The sequence below is a fragment of the Schistocerca piceifrons genome, chromosome 1 (genome assembly GCF_021461385.2).
Source record: "Schistocerca piceifrons isolate TAMUIC-IGC-003096 chromosome 1, iqSchPice1.1, whole genome shotgun sequence".
In the NCBI taxonomy this organism is placed as follows: Eukaryota; Metazoa; Arthropoda; class Insecta; order Orthoptera; family Acrididae; genus Schistocerca; species Schistocerca piceifrons.
Window position 1 is genome coordinate 14218995 of NC_060138.1, and position 22267 is coordinate 14241261.

The following is a 22267-nucleotide window of genomic DNA, read 5'->3' on the forward strand; positions in this document are numbered from 1 at the left end:
GAGACCAGCATTAGATTACAATGCACCAGTGCAGGTTTAGTGAATCCCTTGGACGTTCACATTGATCATGAAACTCCGAAATTGCATCGGGATTGAATGCAAAATGCTCTATGCCGACTCAATTACAAGATGAGTAAATCTTATAAGAGTTTGTGCTATGATCGGCTCCTGGGAGACCAGTATTAGATTCCGATGCACCAGTGCAGATTTACTGTATCCCTTGGACTTTCACATTGACCATGAAACACAGAATATGCATCGGGATTGAATACAAAAGGCGCAATGCCGACTTAAGTACAAGAAGAGTGTTTCTTCTACGAGTTAGTGCTTTGAGCGGCTCCTGGGAGACCAGTATTAGATTCCGATGCATCAATGCAGAATAACTGTATCCGTTTTACTTTCACATCGGCCATAAAACACAGAAATTGCGTCGGGATTGAATTCAAATGGCACAATGCCGACTTAAGTACTAGAAGAGTGAATCTTCTAAGAGTTCCTCCTTTGAGCGGCTCCTACGAGACCAGTATTAGATTCCGATGCACCCTTGACGTTTTACTGTATCCACTGGACCTTCACATTGCCCATGAAACACAGACGCTGCATCGGTATTGAATACCAAAGGCGCAAAGCCGATTTAAGGTGAAGAAGAGTGAATCTTCTAAGAGTTTGTGTGTCGAGGGGCTCCTGGGAGACCAGTATTAGACTCCGATGCACCGTGCAGGTTTACTGTCTCCATTGGACCTTCACATTGACCATGAGACATAGAAATTGCATCGGGATTAAAAACAAAAGGCACAATGCCGACTCAAGTACAAGAAGAAAGAATCTTCCAAGAGTTACTGCTTTGGGCGATTCAGTACAAAAAGCACAATGCTGACTTAAGTACAAGAAGAGTTAATCTTCTAAGAATTTGTGATTTGAGCGGCTCCTGGGAGACCTGTATTAGATTCCGATGCACCAGAACAGGTTTACTGTATCGCTTGGACCTTCACATTGACCATGAAACACAGAAATTGCATAGCGATTGAATACAAAAGACACAATGCCGACTTAATTTCATGATGAGTGAATCTTCTAAGAGTTTATGTTTTGAGCGGCTCCTGGGAGACCAGTATTAGATTCCGATGCACCAGTGCAGGATAACTGCATCCCTTGGACCTTCACATTGACCATGAGACACAGAAATTGCATCGTGATTGAATACAAAATGCACAATTCCGACTTAAGTACAAGAAGAGTGAATCTTCTTGGAGATTGTGCAATGAGGTACTCCTCAGAGACCAGTATTAGCTTCCGTTGCACCAGTGCAGATTTACTGTATACCTTGGACCGTCACATTGACCGTGAAACACAGAAATTGCATCGGGATTGAATACAAAGGGCACAATGCCGACTCAAGTACAAACAGAATGAATCTTCTAAGAGTTACTGCTTTGAGCGGCTCCTCGTAGACCAGTATAAGATACCGATGCACCAGTGCAGGTTTACTGTATCTCTTGGACATTCACATTGACGATGAAACACAGAAATTGCATCGGGATTGAATACAAAGGGCTTAATGCCGACTTTAGTACAAGAAGAGTGAATCTTCTAAGCGTTTCACTTTTGAGCGGCTGAGGGGAGACCAGTATTAGATGCCGGTGCACCTGTGTGGGTTTACTGTATACACTGGACCTTCACACTGCCCATGAAACACAGAAATTGCATCTGGATTGAATACCAAAAGCGCAATGCCGACTTACGTACTAGAAGAGTGAATCTTCTAAGAGTTACTGCTTTGAGCGGCTCCTTGGAGACCAGTATTAGATTCCGAAGCACCCGTGCAGGTTCAGTGAATCCCTTGGACCCTCACATTGACCATAAGACACAGAAATTGCATCGGGATTGAATACAAAATTCACAATGCTGACTTAAGTACAAGAAGAGTGAACCTTCTAAGAGTTTGTGCTTTAAGCGGCCCCTGGGAGACCAGCATTAGATTACGATGCACCAGTGCAGGTTTAGTGAATCCCGTGGACGTTCACATTGATCATGAAACTCCGAAATTGCATCAGGATTGAATGCAAAATGCTCTATGCTGACTCAATTACAAGAAGAGTAAATCTTATAGGAGTTTGTACTTTGAGCGGCTCCTGGGAGACCAGTATTAGATTCCGATGCACCAATGCAGTATAACTGTATCCCTTTTACTTTCACATCGGCCATAAAACACAGAAATTGCGTCGGGATTGAATTCAAATGGCGCAATGCCGACTTAAGTACAAGAAGAGTGAATCTTGTAAGAGTTTCTGCTTTGAGCGACTCCTGGGTCACCTGTATTAGAATCCGAAGCACCGGTGCTGGTTTACTGTATCCCTTCGACTTTCACATTGACCATGAAACACAGAAATTGCATCGGGATTGAATAGAAAATGCTTCATGCCGACTTAAGTACAAGAAGAGTGAATCATCTAACAGTTTGTGCTTTGAGCGGCTCCTAGGAGACCAGTATTAGATTTCGATCACCAGTGCAGTTTTACTGAATCCCTTGGATTTTAACATTGACCATGAAGCATAGAAATTGCATCGGGATTCAATACATAAGGCTCAATGCCGACTTCAGTACAAGAGGAGCGAATCTTCTAATAGTTTGTGCTTTGAGCGGCTCCTGGGAGACCAGTTTTACATTCCGATGCACCAGTCTTGGTTCACTGTATCCCTTGGACCTTCACATTGATCATAAAACACAGAAATGGCATCGTGATTAAATACAAAAAGCACAATGCCGACTTAAGTACAAGAAGAGTAAATCTTCTAAGAATGTGTGATTTGAGCGGCTCCTGGGAGACTAGTATTAGATTCCGATGCATCAGTGCAGATTATACTTTATCGCTTGGACTTTCACATTGACCATGAAACACAGAAATTGCATCGGGATTGAATACAAATGGCACAATGCTGACTTAAGTACAAGAAGAGTGAATCTTCTAAGAGTTTGTGATTTGAGCGGTTCCTGGGAGACCAGTATTAGATTCCGATGCACCAGAACAGGTTTACTGTATCGCTTGGACCTTCACATTGACCATGAAACACAGAAATTGCATAGCGATTTAATTCAAACGACACAATGCCGACTTAATTTCATGATGAGTGAATCTTCTAAGAGTTTATGTTTTGAGCCTCTCCTGGGAGACCAGTATTAGATTCCGATGCACCAATGCAGGATAACTGTATCCCTTTTACTTTCACATCGGCCATAAAACACAGAAATTGCGTCGGGATTGAATTCAAATTTCACAATGCCGACTTAAGTACTAGAAGAGTGAATCCTCTAAGAGTTCCTCCTTTGAGCGGCTCCTGCGAGACCAGTATTTGATTCCGATGCACCTGTGACGTTTTACAGTATCCACTGGACCTTCACATTGCCCATGAAACACAGAAGCTGCATCGGTATTGAATACCAAAGGCGCAAAGCGGACTTAAGTTGAAGAAGAGTGAATCTACTAAGAGTTTGTGTTTCGAGGGGCTCCTGGGAGACCAGTATTAGGTTCCGATGCACCGTGCAGGTTTACTGTCTCCATTGGACCTTCACATCGACCATGAGACACAGAAATTGCATGGGGATTAAATACAAAAGGTACAATGCCGACTCAAGTACAAGAAGAATGAATCTTCTAAGAGTTACTGCTTTGAGCGGCTCCTCGGAGACCAGTATTAGATTCCGATGCACCAGTGCACTTTTACTGTATCCCTTGGACATTCACATTGACGATGAAACACAGAAATTGCATCGGGGTTGAATACAATAGTCTTAATGCCGACTTTAGTACAAGAAGAGTGAATCTTCCACGAGTTTCTCTTTTGAGCGGCTCCTGGGAGACCAGTATTGGATGCCGATGCACCTGTGCAGGTTAACTGTATCCACCGGACCTTCACACTGCCCATGAAACACAGAAATTGCATCTGGATTGAATTCCAAAAGCACAGTGCCGACTTAAGTACTTGAAGAGTGAATCTTCTAAGAGTTTGTGTTTCGAGCGACTCCTGGGAGACCAGTATCAGATTCCGATGCACCAGTGCAGGTTTAATGTATCCCTTGGATCTTCACATTGACCATGAAACACAGTAATTGCATCGCGATTGAATACAAAAGACTCAATGCCGACTCAAGTACGAGAAGAGTGAATCTTCTGAGAGTTACTGCTTTGAGCGGCTGCTCTGAGACCAGTATTAGATTCCGATGCACCAGTGCAGGTTTAGTAAATCCCTTGGACCCTCACATTGACCATGAGACACAGAAATTGGATTGGGATTGAATACGAAATGCACAATGCCGACTTAAGTACAAGAAGAGTGAATCTTATATGAGTTTTTGCTTTCAGCGGCTCCTGGGAGACCAGTTTTAGATTCCGATTCACCAGTGCAGGTTTACCGTATACCTTGGACCTTCACATTGACCATGAAACATAGGAATTGTATCGGGGTTGAATATAAAAGACACAATGCCGACTTAAGTTCAAGAATTGTGAATCTTTTAAGAGTTTGTGCTTTGAGCGGCTCCTGGGAGACCAGGATTAGATTCTGATGCACCAGTGTAGGTTTACTGTATCCCTTGGACTTTCACATTCACCATGAAACACAGAAATTGCATCGGGATTGAATGCAAAAGGCACAATGCCAACTTAAGTACAAGGAGAGTGAATTTTCTAAGAGTTTGTGGTTTGAGTGGCTCCAGGGGACCAGTATTAGAATCCGATGCACCAGTGCAGTTTTACTGTATCCCTTAGACCTTAACATTGACCATGAAACACAGAAATTGCATCGGGATTGAATACAAAATGCACAATGCCGACTTAAGTACAAGAAGAGTGAATCTTCTAAGAGTTTGTTCTTTGAGCGGCTTGTGGGTGACCAGTATTAGATTCTGATGCACCAGTGCAGGTTAACTGTATCCCTTCGACCTTAACATTGACCATGAAACACAGAAATTTCATCGGGATTGAATATAAAATGCACAATGCCGACTTAAGTACAAGAAGAGTGATTCCTCTACGAGTTTGTGCTTTGAGCGGCTCCTGGGAGACCAGTATTGGATTCCGATTTACCAGTGCAGGTTTATTGAATCCCTTGGACCTTCACATTGGCCATGAAATACAGAAATTGCGTCGGGATTGAAAACAAAAGGCACAATGCTGACCTAAGTACAAGGAGAGTGAATCTTCTAAGTGTTTGTGCTTTGAGCGGCTCCTGGGATCCAGTATTAGATTCCGATGCACCAGTGCAGGTTTAGTGAATCCCTTGGCCCCTCACATTGGCCATGAAACACAGTACTTGCAATCGTGGTGGATACAAAAGGCACAATGTCAACTTAAGTACAAGAAGAGTGAATTATCTAAGAGTTTGTAATTTGAGCGGCTCCTGGGACACAAGTATTAGAGTCCAATGCAGCAGTGCAGGTTTACTGTATCCCATGGACCTTCACATTGTCCATGAAACACAGAAATTGCATCGGGATTGAATACAAAGGTACCGACCAATTAGTGTACAGCTAGCTGTTTCCAAAGCACTCGAATATATTGTTCATGACCAAATCACTGAACACTTGCATGAATTCTGCCTATATGACAAATTACAACCCGGTTTCCGTAAACATCACTGCACAAACACTGCTCTAATTAAAGTAACAGATGACCTGAAATGTGCCATCGGCAATCGAAAGGCAATAATATTGACTCTACTGGACTTCAGCAAAGCTTTTGACACTGGTAACTTTGACATATTGCTCAGAAAATGCAACAGCTTAATTTCTCTGATAGTGCAACGAGATGGTTTGAAAGCTACTTTAAAGACAGACAGCAATGTGTTGTCTGCGTAAATGAAAAATCTTCCTGGAAACATTTTTCCTCGGGAGTGCCACAAGGATCGGTCTTAGGACCACTTTTGTTTTCTTTATATGTCAACGATATTTCGTCGGTTCTGTCCTCCTGTAAATATCATTTCTATGCCGACGACCTCCAGCTTTACCTAAGTGTCAGACCTGAAGACGTAAACACTGCAATCGCTCAGATGAATGATGATCTGTCTTCGGTAGTGACATGGGCGAAAAGCCTGGGACTTAAACTAAATGCAAAAAAGACGCAAGTAATCTTAATAGCCCATCAGAAATTAATAAGTTCAGATTTCCGCGAACGGCTACCTCCTATTCTGCTCGACGGTGCTCCAATACCATATCAGAAAACAGTGAAGAACTTGGGTGTAACTTTGGATGAGCATCTCAACTGGGCGGAGAATACAGTCGCAGTGTGCCGAAGGACGCCTGCTTGTCTCTATGCTCTCAAAAAGTTTCGGAACATATTTCCACAGGACTTGAAACGCCAGCTCGTGCAAGCACTCGTTCTACCGAACCTCCACTTTTGTGATGTGATTCAACAAGGCACGAGTAGTGAAAACAAAAGACGGCTAGAGATAACCGTGAATGCCTGTGTGCGTTACACCTGCAACATTTGCCAATATGATCATGTTAGTGCTTCATACTCCGAGCTAAAGTGGCTGCGGCCTTACAAATTGCGTGACTACCACACTGTATGTCTACTTCACAGAATCCTCGTTGCGCAAGCACCCCAGTACCTTGCTTCAGAGATTAAAAACCTGTCATGCCATCATAATCGAAACACGAGGTCACTCTTATTTGGTATCCTAACTGTGCCCACTCACAAAACAAAAACTTTTACAAACTCCTTCTCAGTCGCCGCTGTCCGCCTCTGGAACAAATTGCCCCTTACCTTGCGCAAAATTCAATCTCCTGCTGTTTTAAGAGGAAGTTGAGCATTTCCTACTATCATCCTCATAGAGTTCTCCACAAAATTAATGTACCGGGCCAATCCTCTCATCTGTCAAATAGCAAAGCTAGCGACTTCTATCTTGCTCCTGAGATGCCTCCCAATTCATCTATCTCTATTAGGCAGGCAATCTTCTTTTCCTTTATATTTCCTTAATTATGTCTCATCATGTCTATTCTTCTCCCACCTTCACCATGAGCCTCCCTCGTACTCCCTCCTGCCAGCACACCTATATAAAATTTGTCTCTTCAATAATGTCTAATTATTACATTACTTATGATCTACGAATATAAACTCTATATGTATGTATTTTTCCAGGAGTACCTTTCTAATTGTTTATTTCACTTTTTGTACTAGTTGTAGTACAACATGCCTACTAAAACGTATGAATGAAAATTAAGTAGAGTGCCTGGTTAGATGTAAGAGAGGGCCTGATGGCCCTAATCTTGCCAGATTAAATAAATCAATAAATAAATAAATTAATTAATTAATCAATTACGTGAAGAGTGAATCTTCTAAGAGTTTCTACATTGAGCAGCACCTGGGACACCGGTATTAGATATCGATGCAGCAGTGCAGGTTTACTGTATCCCATGGACTTTCACATTGACCATGAAACACAGAAATAGCATTGGGATTGAATACAATTGGCACAATGCCGACATAAGTACAAGAAGAGTGAATCTTCTAAGAGTTTGTGCTTTGAGCGGCTCCTGGGAGACCGGTATACGATTCCGATGCACCAGCGCAGGTTTTCGGTATCCCTTGGACCTTCACGTTGACCACGAAACACAAAAACTGCATGGGGAGTAAATACAAAACGCACAATTCCGACTTACGTACAAGAAGAGTAAATCTTCTAAGTTTGTGCTTTGGGCGGCTCCTGGGTGACCAGTATTAGATTCCGATGCACCAATGCAAGTTACTGCATCCCTTGGATTTTCACATTGACCATGAAACACATAAATAGCATCGGGATTGAATACAAAAGGCACAATGCCAACTTAAATACAAGTAGAGTAAATCTTCAAAGAGTTTGTGGTTTGAGCGTCTCCTGGGAGACCAGTAGTAGAATCCGATCCACCATTTAATGTTCACTGTATCCCTTGGACCTTCACATTGACCATCAAACACAGTTATTGCTTCGGGATTGAGTGCAAAAAGCACAATGCCGACATAAGTACAAGAAATGTGAATCTCCTAGGAGTTTGTGATTTGAGCGGCTCCTGGGAGACCAGTATTAGATTCCGATGCACCAGTGCAGGTTAACTGTATCCCTTGGACCTTCACATCGGCCATGAAACACTGAAATCGCCAAGGGATTGAATATAAAAGACACAATGCCGAAATAAGTACAAGAAGAGTGAATCTTCGAAGAGTTTGGGCTTTAAGCGGCTCATGGGAGACCGGTAATTGATTCTGATGCACCTGTGCCGGTTTACTGTGTCCCTTGGACCTTCAGATTGACCATGAAACACAGAAATTATATCGGGATTGAATACAAAAGGGACCATGCCAACTTAAGTACAAGAAGAGTGAATTTTCAAAGACTTTGTGATTTGAGCGGCTCCTGGGACACCAGTATTAGATTTCGATGCACCAGTTAAGGTTTACTGCATCCCTTGGACCTTCACATTAACAATGGAACACAGAAATTGCATCAGGATTGAATACAAAATTGACAATGCCGACATAAGTACAAGAAGAGTGAATCTTCTATGATTTTGTGCTTTGAGCTACTCTTGGGAAATCAGTATTAGATTCCGATGCACCAGTGCAGGTTTACTGTAACCCTTGCACCATCACATTGACCATGAAACACAGATATTGCATCGGGATTGAATACAAATGGCACAATGCCGACTTAAGCACAAGAGGAGTAAATCTTCTAGGCGTTTGTGCTTTGAGCGGCTCCAGGGAGACCAGTATTAGATTCCCACGCACCAGTGCAGGTCACTTGGCCCTTCACATTGACCATGAACACAGAAATTGCATCGGGAGTAAATACAAAAATCACAATGCCGACATAAGTGCAAGAAGAGTGAATCTTCTACGTTTGTGCTTTGAGTGGCTCCGGGGAAACCTGTATTAGATTCCGATGCACCAGTGCAGGTTTACTGTATCCCTTGAACCTTCACACTGACCATGAAACACAGAAATTGCATCGGGATTGAATTCAAAAGGCACAATGCCGACGTAAACACAAGAAGAGTGAATTTTCAAAGAGCCTGTACTTTGAGCGGCTCCTGGGCAGCCAGTATTAGATTCCGATGCACCAGTGAAGATTCACCGTATCCCTTGGACCTTCAAATTAACCATGAAACACAGATATTGCTTCGGGATTGAATGCAAGAGGCACGATGCCGACTTAAGTACAATAAAAGGAAATCTTCTAAGAGATTGTGCTTTAAGAGGCTCCTGGAAAACCAGTATTAGATTCTGAAGCACCAGTGCAGGTTTACTGTATGCCTTGGACCATCACATTGACCATGAAACACAGAAATTGCATCGGGATTGGTTACAAAATGCACAATGCCGACTTAAGTACAAGAAGGGTGAATCTTCGAAGGGTTTGTGCTTTGAGCGGCTCCTGGGAGACCAGAATTAGATTCCGATGCACCATTTAAAGTTCACTGTATCCCTTGGACCTTCATATTGACCATGAAACACAGTAATTGCATCTGGATTGAATGCAAATGGACAATGCCGACTTAAGTAAAAGGGGAGTGAATCTTCTAAGGTTTTGTGCGTTGAGCGGCTCTTGGTAGCCCAGTATTAGATTTCGATGCACCAGTAAATGTTCACTGCATCCCTTCGACCTTCACATTGACCATGAAACACAGTTATTGCATCGGGATTGAATGCAAAAAGCACAATGCCGACTTAAGTACAAGAAATGTGAATCTTCTAGGAGTTTGTGCTTTGAGCGGCTCCTGGGAGACCAGTATTAAATTCCGAACAACCTGCGCAGGTTAACTGTATCCCTTGGCCCTTCACATTGACCATGAAACACAGAAATTGCATCGGTATTGAATACAAAAGACACAATGCCGAATTAAGTACAAGAAGATTGAATCTTCTAAGAGTTTTTGCTTTGAGCGGCTCCTGGGAGACCAGCATTAGATTCTGATGCACCAGTGCTGGTTTACTGTATTCCTTGGACCATCACATTGGCCATGAAACACAGAAATTGCATAGGGATTCAATACAAATGAGAGAATGCCAACTCAAGTACAAGAAGAGTGAATCGTCTAAGAGTTTGTGGTTTGTGCGTCCCTGGGAGACCAATATTAGATTCTGATGCACCAGTGCAGGTTACTGTATCCCTTCGACTTTCACATTGACCATGACACGCAGAAATTGCATCGGGAGTAATTACAAAAGTCACAATGCCAACTTATGTACAAGAAGAGTGAATTCTCTAAGAGTTTGTGCTTTGAGCGTCTCCTGGGAGACCGGTATTAAATTCCGATGCACCAATGCAGGTTTACTGCATCCCTTGGACCATCACATTGACCATGAAACTCAGAAATCGCAACGGGATTGAGTACAAACGCACAATGACGACTGAAATACAAGAAGAGTGAATCTTCTAAGAGTTTGTGCTTGGAGCGTCTCCTTGGAGACCAGTATTAGATTCCGATGCACCAGTGCAGGTTTACTGTATCCCTTGGACCTTCACATTGACCATGAAACACAGAAATTGCTACGGAATTGAATGCAAAATTCACAATGCCGACTTAAGTACAATAAGAGGGATTCTTCTAAGAGTTTGTGCTATGAGCGTCTCCTGTGACACCAGTATTCGATTCCGATGCACCAAAGCAGGTTTACTGTATCACATTGACCATCACATTGAACATGAAACACAAAAATTGCATCAGGATTGAATACAAAATTCAAAATGCCGACTTAAGTACAAGAAGAGTGAATCTTCTAAGAGTTTGTGCTTTGAGCGTCTAATGGGAGTCCAGTATTAGATTCCGATGCACCAGTGCTGGTTTGCTGTAACCCTTGGACCTTCACATTGGCTATGGAACACAGATATTGCATCGGGATTGAATACGAAAGGGACAATGCCGTCTTAAGTACTAGAAGAGTGAATCTTCTAAAGGTTTGTGCTTTGCGCGGCTCCTGGGAGACCGGTATTAGATTCTGAAGCACTAGTGCACTTTTACTGTATCCCCTAAGCTTTCACATTGACCATGAAACACAGAAATAGCATCGGGATTGAATACAAAATGGACAAGGCCGTCTTAAGTACAAGAGTGAAACTTCTAAGAGTTTGTGCTTTAAACGGCTGCTGGGAGACCTGTATTAGGTTCCGATGCACCTGTGCAGGTTTACTGTATCCCTTGGACCTTCACAATGACCATGAACCACGGGAATTGCTTTGGGATTCAATGCAAAAGCACAATCCCGACATATCTACAATAACAGGTAATCTACTAAGGGTCTGCGCTTTGAGCGTCTCCTGGGAGACCAGTATTAGATTCAGATGCTCCGCTGCAGGTGTACTGTGTCTCTTGTACCTTCACATTGGCCATGAAACACAGAAATCGCAGCGGGAGTAAATACAAAAGGCACACTGCCAACTTAAGTACAGGAAGCGTGAATCTTCTAACTGTCTGTGGTTTGAGCGTCTCCTGGGAGTCCAGTATTAGATTCCGATGCAACAGTGCAGGTTTACTGTATCCCTTGGACCTTCACATTGACCATGAAACACGAAATTGCATCGCGATTGAATACAAAAGGCACAATGCCGACTGAAGTAAAAGAAGAGTGAATTTGCTAGGAGTTTGTGCTTTTTGCGGCTCCTGGGCGTCTAGTAATAGATTCCGATGCACCAGTGCAGGTTTACTGTATTCCTTGACCCTTAACATTGACCATGAAACACAGAGATTGTATCGGGATAGAATACAAAGGCACAATGCAACTTAAATACAAGTAGAGAAATCTTTAAAGAGTTTGTGCTTTAAGCGACTCCTGAGAGACCGGTTATTGATTCCGATGCACCTGTGCCGGTTTACTGTTCCCTTGGAACTTCACATTGACCATGAAACACAGAAATTGTATCGGGATTGAATGCAAAAGGGACCATGCCAACTTAAGTACAAGAAGAGTGAATTTTCTAAGAGTTTGTGATTTGAGCGGCTCCTGGGAGAACAGTATTAGATTCCGATGCACCAGTGCAGGTTTACTGTGTCACTTGGCCCTTCACATTGACCATGAAACACAGAAATTGCGTCGAGATTGATTCCAAAAGGCACAATGCCGACTTAAGTACAAGAGGGGTGAATCTTCGAAGGGTTTGTGCTTTGAGCGGCTCCTGGGAACCAGTATTACATTCCGATACACCAGTGCAGGTGTACTGTATCCCATGGACCATCACATTGACCATGAAACACAGAAATCGCTTCGGGATTGAATACAAAAGGCACAATGCGGACCTAAGTACAAGAAGAGTGAATCCTCGAGGAGTTTGTGCTTTGAGCGGCTCCTGCGAGTCCAGGATTAGACTCCGATGCACCAGTGCAGGTTTACTGTATCCCTTTGTCCTTCACATAGACCATGAATCACAGAAATTGCTTCGGGATTAAATACAAAAGACACAATGCCGAATTAAGTACAAGAAGTGTGAATCTTCTAAGAGTTTTTGCTTTGAGCGGCTCCTGGGAGACCTGTATTAGATTCCAATGCACCATTTAAAATTCACTGTATCCCTTGGACCTTCACATTGACCATGAAACACAGATATTGCATCGAGATTTATTACAAAAGGGACAATGCCAACTTAAGTACAAGGAATGTGAATCTTCTAGGAATTTGTGCTTTGAGCGGCTTCTGGGAGACCAGTATTAGATTCCGATCCACCAGTGCAGGTTAACCGTATCCATGGACCTTCACATTGGCCATGAAACACAGAAATTGCATCGGGATTGAATATAAAAGACACAATGGCGAATTAAGTACAAGAAGAGTGAATCTTCCAAGAGTTTGTGATTTGAGCGACTCATGGGAGACCAGTAATTGATTCCGATGCACCAGTTCAGGTTTTCTGTATCCCTTTGACCTTCACATTGACCATGAAACACAGAAATTGTATCGGGATTGAATACGAAAAGGACAATGCCGACTTAAGTACAAGAAGATGAATTTTCTAAGAGTTTGTGATTTGAATGGCTCCTGGGACACCAGTATTAGATTTCGATGCAGCAGATAAGGTTTACTATATCCCATTGACCTTCACATTTTCCATGAAACACAGCAATTGGATCTGGATTGAATGCAAATGGACAATGCCGACTTAACTACAAGGGGATTGAATCTTCTAAGGGTTTGTGCGTTGAGTGGCTCCGGGTAGCCCAGTATTAGATTTCGATGCACCAGTTAAGGTTCGCTGTATCCCTTGGACCTTTACATTGACCATGAAACACAGAAATTGCATCGGGATTAAATACAAAAGGCACAATGCCAACTTAAATACCAGTAGAGTTAATCTTCAAGGAGTTTGTGGTTTGAGCGTCTCCTGGGAGACCAGTATTAGTTTCCGATGCACCAGTGCAGGTTTACTGTGTCACTTGGCCCTTCACTTTGACCATGAAACACAAAAATTGCATCGGGAGTAAATACATAAATCACAATTCCGACATAAGTACAAGAAGAGTGAATCTTCTAAGTTTGTGCTTTGAGCGGCTCCTGGGAAATCATTATTAGGTTCCGATGCACCATTTAAGGTTCACTGTATCCCTTGGACCTTCATATTGACCATGAAACACAGAAATTGCATGAGGAGTAAATACAAAACGCACAATTCCGACTTACGTACAAGAAGAGTGAATCTTCTAAGGTTGTGCATTGAGCGGCTCCTGGGAAAGCAGTAGTAGATTCCGATGCACCAGTGCCAGTTACTGTATCCCTTGGACCTTCACATTGACCATGAAACACAGAAGTTGCATCGGGATTGGATACAACAGGCACAATGCCAACTTAAATACAAGTTGAGTAAATCTTCAATTAGTTTGTGGTTTGAGCGTCTCCTGGGAGACCAGTGTTAGATTCCGATGCACCAGTGCAGGTTTACTGTATCCCTTGGACATTCACATTGACCATGAAACACAGAAATTGCATCGAGATTTATTAAAAAAATTACAATGCCGACTTAAATACAGGAAGAGTGAATTTTCTAAGAGTTTGTACTTTGAGCGGCTCCTGGGAGGCCATTACTAGATTCCGATGCACCAGCGAATGTTCACTGTATCCCTTGGACATTCAAATTGACCATGAAACGCAGATATTGCTTCGGGATTGGATGCAAAAAGCACAATAACGTCTTAAGTACAAGAGGGGTGATTCTTCTAGGAGTTTGTGCTTTGAGCGGCTCCTGGGAAACCAGTAAAATATTCCGAAGCACCAGTGAAGGTTTACTGTATGCCTTGGACCATCACATTGACCATGAAACACAGAAATTGCGTCGGGATTGATTACAAAAGGCACAATGCCGACTTAAGTACAAGAGGGGTGAATCTTCGAAGAGTTTGTGCTTTGAGCTGCTCCTGGAGGAACAGTATTAGATTCCGATGCACCAGTGGAGGTTTACTGAACCCCTTATATTTTTTCACATTGACCATGAATCACTGACATTGCATCGGGATTGAATACAAAATGCACAATGCCATCTTAAGTACAAGAAGTGTGAATCTTCTACGAGTTTGTGATTTGAGCGTCTCCTGGCAGACCAGTATTAGAGTCCTAAGCACCAGTGCATGTTTACTGTATCCCTTGGACCGTCTCATTGACCTTGAAACACAGAAATTGCATCGGGATTGAGTGCAAAATGAACAATGACGTATTAAGTACAAGAAGAGTGAATCTTCTAAGAGTTAGTGTTTAGAACGGATCCTGGGAGACCAGTATTAGTTTTTGATGCACCAGTGCAGGTTTACTGTATCCATTGGACCTTCACATTGACCTTGAAACACAGAAATTGCATCGGGATTGAATACAAAATGCACAATGCCGACTTAAGTACAAGAAGAGTGTATCTTCTAAGAGTTTGTGTTTGAGAGGCTCCCGGGAGATCAGTATTAGATTTAGATGCACCAGTGCAGGTTTACTGTATCCTTTGGATCTTCTTATTGACCATGAAGCACAGAAATTGTTTCGTGTTGGAATACAAAACGCACAATTCTGACTTCAGTACATCAAGAGTGAATCGTCAAAGAGTTTGTGTTTTGGCCATCTCCTGGGAGACCTGTATTAGATTCGGATGCACCAGTGCAGGTTTTCTGTCTCCCTTGGACCATCACATTGACCATGATACACAGAAACTGCTTGGGATTGAATACAAAAGGCAAAATATCGACTTAAGTACGAGAAGAGTGAATCTTCTAAGAGTTTATGCTTAGAACGGCTCCTGGGAGACCAGTATTAGATTTTGAAGCACCAGTGCAGGTTTACTGTATCCCTTGGACCATCACATTGACCATGAAACACGGAAATTGCATCGGGATTGAAAATAAAAGGGACAATGCCGACTGAAGTACAAGATGAGTGAATCTTTTAGGAGTTTGTGGTTTTGAGCGGCTCCTGGGACAGCAGTATTAGATTCCGATTCACCAGTAGAGGATTACTGTATCTCTTGGACCTTCACATTGACAGTGAAACACTGAAATCGCATCGTGATTGAATACCAAAAAACAATGTCGACTTAAGTACAAAAAGAGTGAATCTTCGAAGAGTATGTGCTTTCAGTGGCTCCTGGGAGAACAGTACTAAATTCTGATGCACCAGTGCAGGTTTACTGTATCCCTTGGACGTTCTCATTTACCATGAAACACAGAAATTTGCAATGGGATTGAATAGATGTGGCACAATGGCAACTTAACTACAAGAGGAGTGAATCTTCGGAGAGTTTGTGCTTTGAGCGGCGCCTGGGAGACCACTATTATAATCCGATGCACCTGTGCAGGTTTACTGTAGCCCGTGGACCTTCGTATTTGACCATGCAACACAGGAATTGCATCGGGAATGACTACAAAAGGCACAATGCCGACTTAAGTGCAAGAACAGTAAATTTTCTAAGAGTTTGTGATTTGAGGGGCTCCTGGGAGACCAGTATTAGATACCGATGTAACTGTGCAAGTTTACTGTATCCCTTAAACCTTCACAATGACCATGTAACACTGAAATTGCTGGGATTGAATACAAAGGGCACAATGTCTACTCAAGTACAAGAAGAGTGAATCTTCAAAGAGTTTGTGCTTTAAGCGGCTCCTGGGAGACCAGTATTAGATTCCGATGCACCATTGCAGGTTTACTGTATCCCTTGGACGTTCTCATTTACCATGAAACACAGAAATTTGCATCGGGATTGAATAGATGTGGCACAATGGCAACTTAACTGCAAGAGGAGTGAATCTTCGGAGAGTTTGTGCTTTGAGCGGCTCCTGGGAGACCAGTATTAAATTCCGATGTACCAGTGCAAGTTTACTGTATCCCTTGTACTTTCACATTGGCCATGAAACACTAAAATTGCATCGGGATTAATTACATAACGGATAATGCCGACTTAAGTACAAAAAGAGTGAATCTTCTAAGAGTTTATGTTTTGAGCGGCTCCTCGGCAACCAGTAATAGATTCCGATGCACCTGTGCAGGTCTACTGTATCCCTTGGACCATCACATTGACCATGAAACACGGAAATTGCATCGGGATTGAAAATAAAAGGGACAATGCCGACTGAAGTACAGGATGAGTGAATCTTTTAGGAGTTTGTGTTTTTGAGCGGCTCCTGGGACAGCAGTATTAGATTCCGATTCACCAGTAGAGGATTACTGTATCTCTTGGACCTTCACATTGACAGTGAAACACTGAAATCGCATCGTGATTGAATACCAAAAAACAATGTCGACTTAAGTACAAAAAGAGTGAATCTTCGAAGAGTATGTGCTTTCAGTGGCTCCTGGGAGAACACTACCAAATTCTGATGCACCAGTGCAGGTTTACTGAATCCCTTGGACCTTCACATTGACCATGAAACACAGAAATTGCATCGGGATTGAATATAAAAGGGACAATGCCGACTTAAGTACAATAAGAGAGAATCGTCTAAGAGTTTGTGCTTTGAGCGGCTCCTGGGGGACCAGTATTACATACCGATGCACCAGTGCAGGTTTACTGAATCCCTTGGACCTTCCCATTGACCGTGAAACACAGAAATTGCATCGGGATTGAATACAAAAGGAACAATGCCAACTCAAGTACAAGAAGAGTGAATCTTCTATGAGTTTGTGTTTAGAGCAGCTCCTGGGAGACCAGTATTAGTTTCGGATGCACCAGTCAGGTTTACTGTATCCCTTGGACCTTCACATTGACCATGAAAAACAGAAATTGCATCGGGATTGAATACAAAAGGAACAATGCCGACTCAAGTACAACAAGAGTGAATCTTCTAAGAGATTGTGCTTCAGAGGCTCGTGGGAGTAAAGTATTACATTCCGATGCTCCAGTGCAGGTTTACTGTATCCCTTGGAGCTTCACGTTGACCATGAAACACAGAAATTGCATCGGGATTGAATACAAAAGGGACAATGTCGACTTAAGTTCAAGAAGAGTCAATGTTCTAAGAATTTGTGCTTGGAGCGGCTCCTGGCAGACCAATATTAGATTCCGAAGCACCAGTACAGGTTTACTGTATCCCTTGGACCTTCACATTGACCATGAAACACAGAAATTGCATCGGGAGTAAATACAAAAGGCACAATGCCGACTTAAGTACAAGACGTGTGAAATTACTAAGAGTTCGTGGTTTGAGCGGCTCCTGGGAGACCAGTATTAAATTCCCATGCACCAGTGCAAGTTTACCGTATCCCTTGGACTTTCAAATTGACCATGAAACACAGAATTTGCATTGGGATTGAATACAAACGGGACAATGTCGACTTAAGTACAAGAAGAGCGAATCTTCTAAGAGTTTGTGCTTAGAGCGGCTCCTGGGAGACCAGTTTTAGATTCCGATGCACCAGTGGAGGTTTACTGAACCCCTAATATTTTTTCACATTGACCATGAAACACTGATATTGCATCGGGACTGAATACAAAATGCACAATGCCATCTTAAGTACATGAAGTGTGAATCTTCTAAGAGTTTATAATTTGAGCGTCTCCTGGCAGACCAGTATTAGAGTCCTAAGCACCAGTGCAGGTTTACTGTATCCCTTGGACCCTCTTATTGACCTTGAAACACAGAAATTGCATCGGGATTGAGTGCAAAATGAACAATGCCGTATTAAGTACAAGAAGAGTGAATCTTCTAAGAGTTTGTGTTTAGAGCGGCTCCTGGGAGACCAGTATTAGTTTTTGATGCACTAGTGCAGGTTTACTGTATCCATTGGACCTTCACATTGACCTTGAAAAACAGAAATTGCATCGGGATTAAATACAAAATGCACAATACCGACATAAGTACAAGAAGAGTGTATCTTCTAAGAGTTTGTGTTTGAACGGCTCCTGCGAGACCAGTATTAGGTTCGGATGCACCAGTGCAGGTTTACTGTACCCCTTGGACGTTCACATTGACCATGGAAAACAGAAATTGTATCGGGATTGAATACAAAAAGCACAATGCCAACTTAAATACAAGAACAGTGAATCTTCTAAGAATTTGTGTTTCAGAGGCTCCTGGGAGAAAAGTATTACATTCCGATGCACCAGTGCAGGTTTACTGTATCCCTTGGACCTTCCCATTGATAATGAAACACAGAAATTGCATCGTGATTGAATACAAATCGCACAATGCCAACTGCAGTACAAGAAGATTGAATCTTCTAAGAGTTTGTGTTTTGAGCGGTTCCTGGGAGACCAGTATTAGATTACCTTGCACCAGTGCAGGTTTACTGTATCCCTTGGACCTTCGTATGGACCAAGAGCCACTGAAATTGCTTCGGGATTGAATACAAAAGGCACAGTGCTGACTTAAGTACAAGAAGAGAGAATCTTCTAAGAGTTTGTGATTTGAGAGTCTCCTGGGAGATCAGTATTAGATTCAGATGCACCAGTGCAGGTTTACTGTATCCTTTGGACCTTCTTATTGACCATGAAACACAGATATTGCTTCAGGTTTGAATACAAAAGGCTCAATGCTGACATCGGTATAAGAAGAGTGAATCGTCAAAGAGTTTGTGTTTTGGCCGTCTCCTGGTAGACCAGTATTAGATTCCGATGCAGCAGTGCAGGTTTACTCAACCCATTTTACTTTCACATTGACCATGAGACACTGTAATTGCATCGGAATTGAATACAAAAGAGAAAATGTCGACTTAACTACAAGAAGATTGAATCTTCTAATAGTTTGTGCTTAGAGCGGCTCCTGATAGACCAGTATTAGATTCCGAACCACCAGTGCAGGTTCACTGTATCGTTTGGACTTTCCTGTTGCCCATGAAACACAGAAATCGCATCGGGATTGGATACGAAATGCACAATGCCATCTTAAGTACAAGAAGAGTCAATCCTCTAAGAGTTTGTGGTTTGAGCGTCTCCTGAGAGACCAGTATTAGATTCCGTTGCACCAGTGCAGGTTTACTGTATCCCTTGGACCTTCATATTGACCAAGAGCCACAGAAATTGCTTTGGGAGTGATTACAAAAGGCACAGTGCTGACTTAAGTACAAGAAGAGTGAATCTTCTAAGAGTTTGTGATTTGAGAGTCTCCTGGGAGATCAGTTTTAGATTCAGATGCACCAGTGCAGGTTTACTGTATCCTTTGCATCTTCTTATTGACCATGAAGCACAGAAATGGTTTCGTGTTGGAATACAAAACACACAATGCTGACTTCAGTACAACAAGAGTGAATTGTCAAAGAGTTTGTGTTTTGGCCATCTCCTGGGAGACCTGTATTAGATTCCGATGCACTAGTGCAGGTTTACTGAACCCCTTATACTTTCACATTGACCATGAAACACTGAAATTGCATCAGGATTTAATACACAAGAGATAATGCCGACTTAAGTACAAAAAGAGTGAATCTTCCAAACGTTTGTGCTTTGAGTGGCTCCTAGGAGACCAGTATTAAATTACGATGCACCAGTGCAAGATAACTGTATCCCTTGGACCTTCTCATTGACCATGAAACACAGTAGTTGCATTGGGATTGAATACAAAAGGGACAATGTCGACTTAGGTACAAGAAGAGTGAATCTTCTAAGAGTTTGAGCTTTGAGCTGCTCCTGGGAGACCAGTATTATATTCCGATGCCCCTGTGCAGATATACTGTAGCCCTTAGACCTTCACATTGACCATGCAACACAGAAATTGCATCGGGATTGAATACCAAAGGCACAATGCTGACTTAAGTACAAGAACAATGAATTTTCTAGGAGTTTGTGAATTGAGCGTCTCCTGGGAGACCAGTATTAGATTCCGATAGACCAGTGCAATTTTACTGTATCCCTTCAACTTTCACATTGACCATGAAACACAGAAATTTCACTGGGATTGAATACAAAAGGGACATTGCCGACTTAAGTACAAGATGAGTGAAACTTCTAAGAGTTTGTGAATTGAGCGGATCCGTTGGGAGAAGTATTAGATTCCGATGCACCAGTGCAGGTTTTCTGTCTCCCTTGTTCCTTCACATTGACCATGATACACAGAAATTGCTTAGGATTGAATACAAAAGGCAAAATGTCGACTTAAGTACGAGAAGACTGAATCTTCTAAGAGTTTATGCTTAGAGCGGCTCCTGGGAGACCAGTATTAGATTTTGAAGCACCAGTGCAGGTTTACTGTATTCCTTGGACCTTCACATTGACCATTATACACAGAAATTGCTTAGGATTGAATACAAAAGGCAAAATATCGACTTAAGTACGAGAAGAGTGAATCTTCTAAGAGTTTATGCTTTGAGCGGCTCCTGGGAGACCAGTATTATATTCCGATGCACCTGTTCAGGTTTACCGTAGCCCTTGGACCTTCACATTGACCTTAAAACACAGATATTGCATCGGGATTGAATACAAAAGGCACAATGCCGACTTAAGTGCATGAACAGTGAATCTTCTTAGAGTTTGTGTTTTGAGCGGCTTCTGGGAGACCAGTATTATGTTCGGATGCACCAGTGCAGGTTCACTGTATCCCTTGGACCTTCACAATGACCATGATACACTGAATTTGCATCGGGATTGTATACAAAAGTCACAATGCCGTCATAAGTACAAGAAGATTGAATCTTCTAAGTTCGTGGATTGAGCGGCTCCTGGGAACTCTGTATTAGATTCAGATGAACCAGTGCACGTTTACTGTATCCCTTGGACCTTCACATTGACCATGAAACGCAGAAATTGCATCGGGATTGAATACAAAAGGGACAATGCCGACTTAAGTACAAGAAGAGTGAATCTTCTAAGGGTTTGTGCTTAGAGCGGCTCCCAGGAGACCAGTATTAGATTCCGTTGCACCAGTGCAGGTTTACTGCATCCCTTGGACGTTCACATTGACAATGTAACACAGAAATTGCATCGTGATTGAATACAAATTGCACAATGTCAACATAAGTAAAAGAAGAGTGAATCTTCTAAGAATCTGTAATTTGAGCGTCTCCTGGGAGACCAGTATTAGATTCCGTTGCACCAGTGCAGTTTTACTGTCTCCCTTGGAACTTCATATTGACCAAGAGCGTCAGAAATTTATTCGGGAATGAATACAAAACACAGTGCTGACTTAAGTACAAGAAGAGTGAATCTTCTAAGAGTTTGTGCTTTGAGCGGCTCCTGGGAGACCAGTATTAAATTCCGATGCACCAGTGCAAGTTTACTGTATCTCTTCGACCTTCACATTGACCATGAAAGACAGAAATTGCATTGGGATTGAATACAAAAGGGACAATGTCGACTTAAGTAAAAGAAGAGTGAATCCTCTAAGAGTTTGCGCTTTGAGAGTCTCCTGGGAGACCAGTATTAGATTCCGTTGCACCAGTGCAGGTTTACTGTATCCCTTGGACCTTCATATTGACCAAGAGCCACAGAATTTGCTTCGGGATTGAATACAAAAGGCACAGTGCTGACTTAAGTACAAAAAGAATGAATCGTCAAAGAGTTTGTGCTTTGGCCGTCTCCTGGGAGTCCAGTGTTAGATTCCGATGCACCAGTGCAGGTCTACTGAACCCCTTATACTTTCACATTGACCATGAAACACTGAAATTGCATCGGGATTGAATACAATAGGGACAATGACGACTTAAGTACAATAAGAGTGAATCTTCTAAGAGTTTGTGCTTTGAGCGGCTCCTGGGAGACCACTATTTAAATCCGATGCACCTGTGCAGGTTTACTGTAGCCCGTGGACCTTCACATTGACCATAAAAAACATAAATCGCATCGGGATTGAATACAAAACGCACAATGACGACTTAAGTACAAGAAGCATGAATCTTCTAAGTGTTTGTGC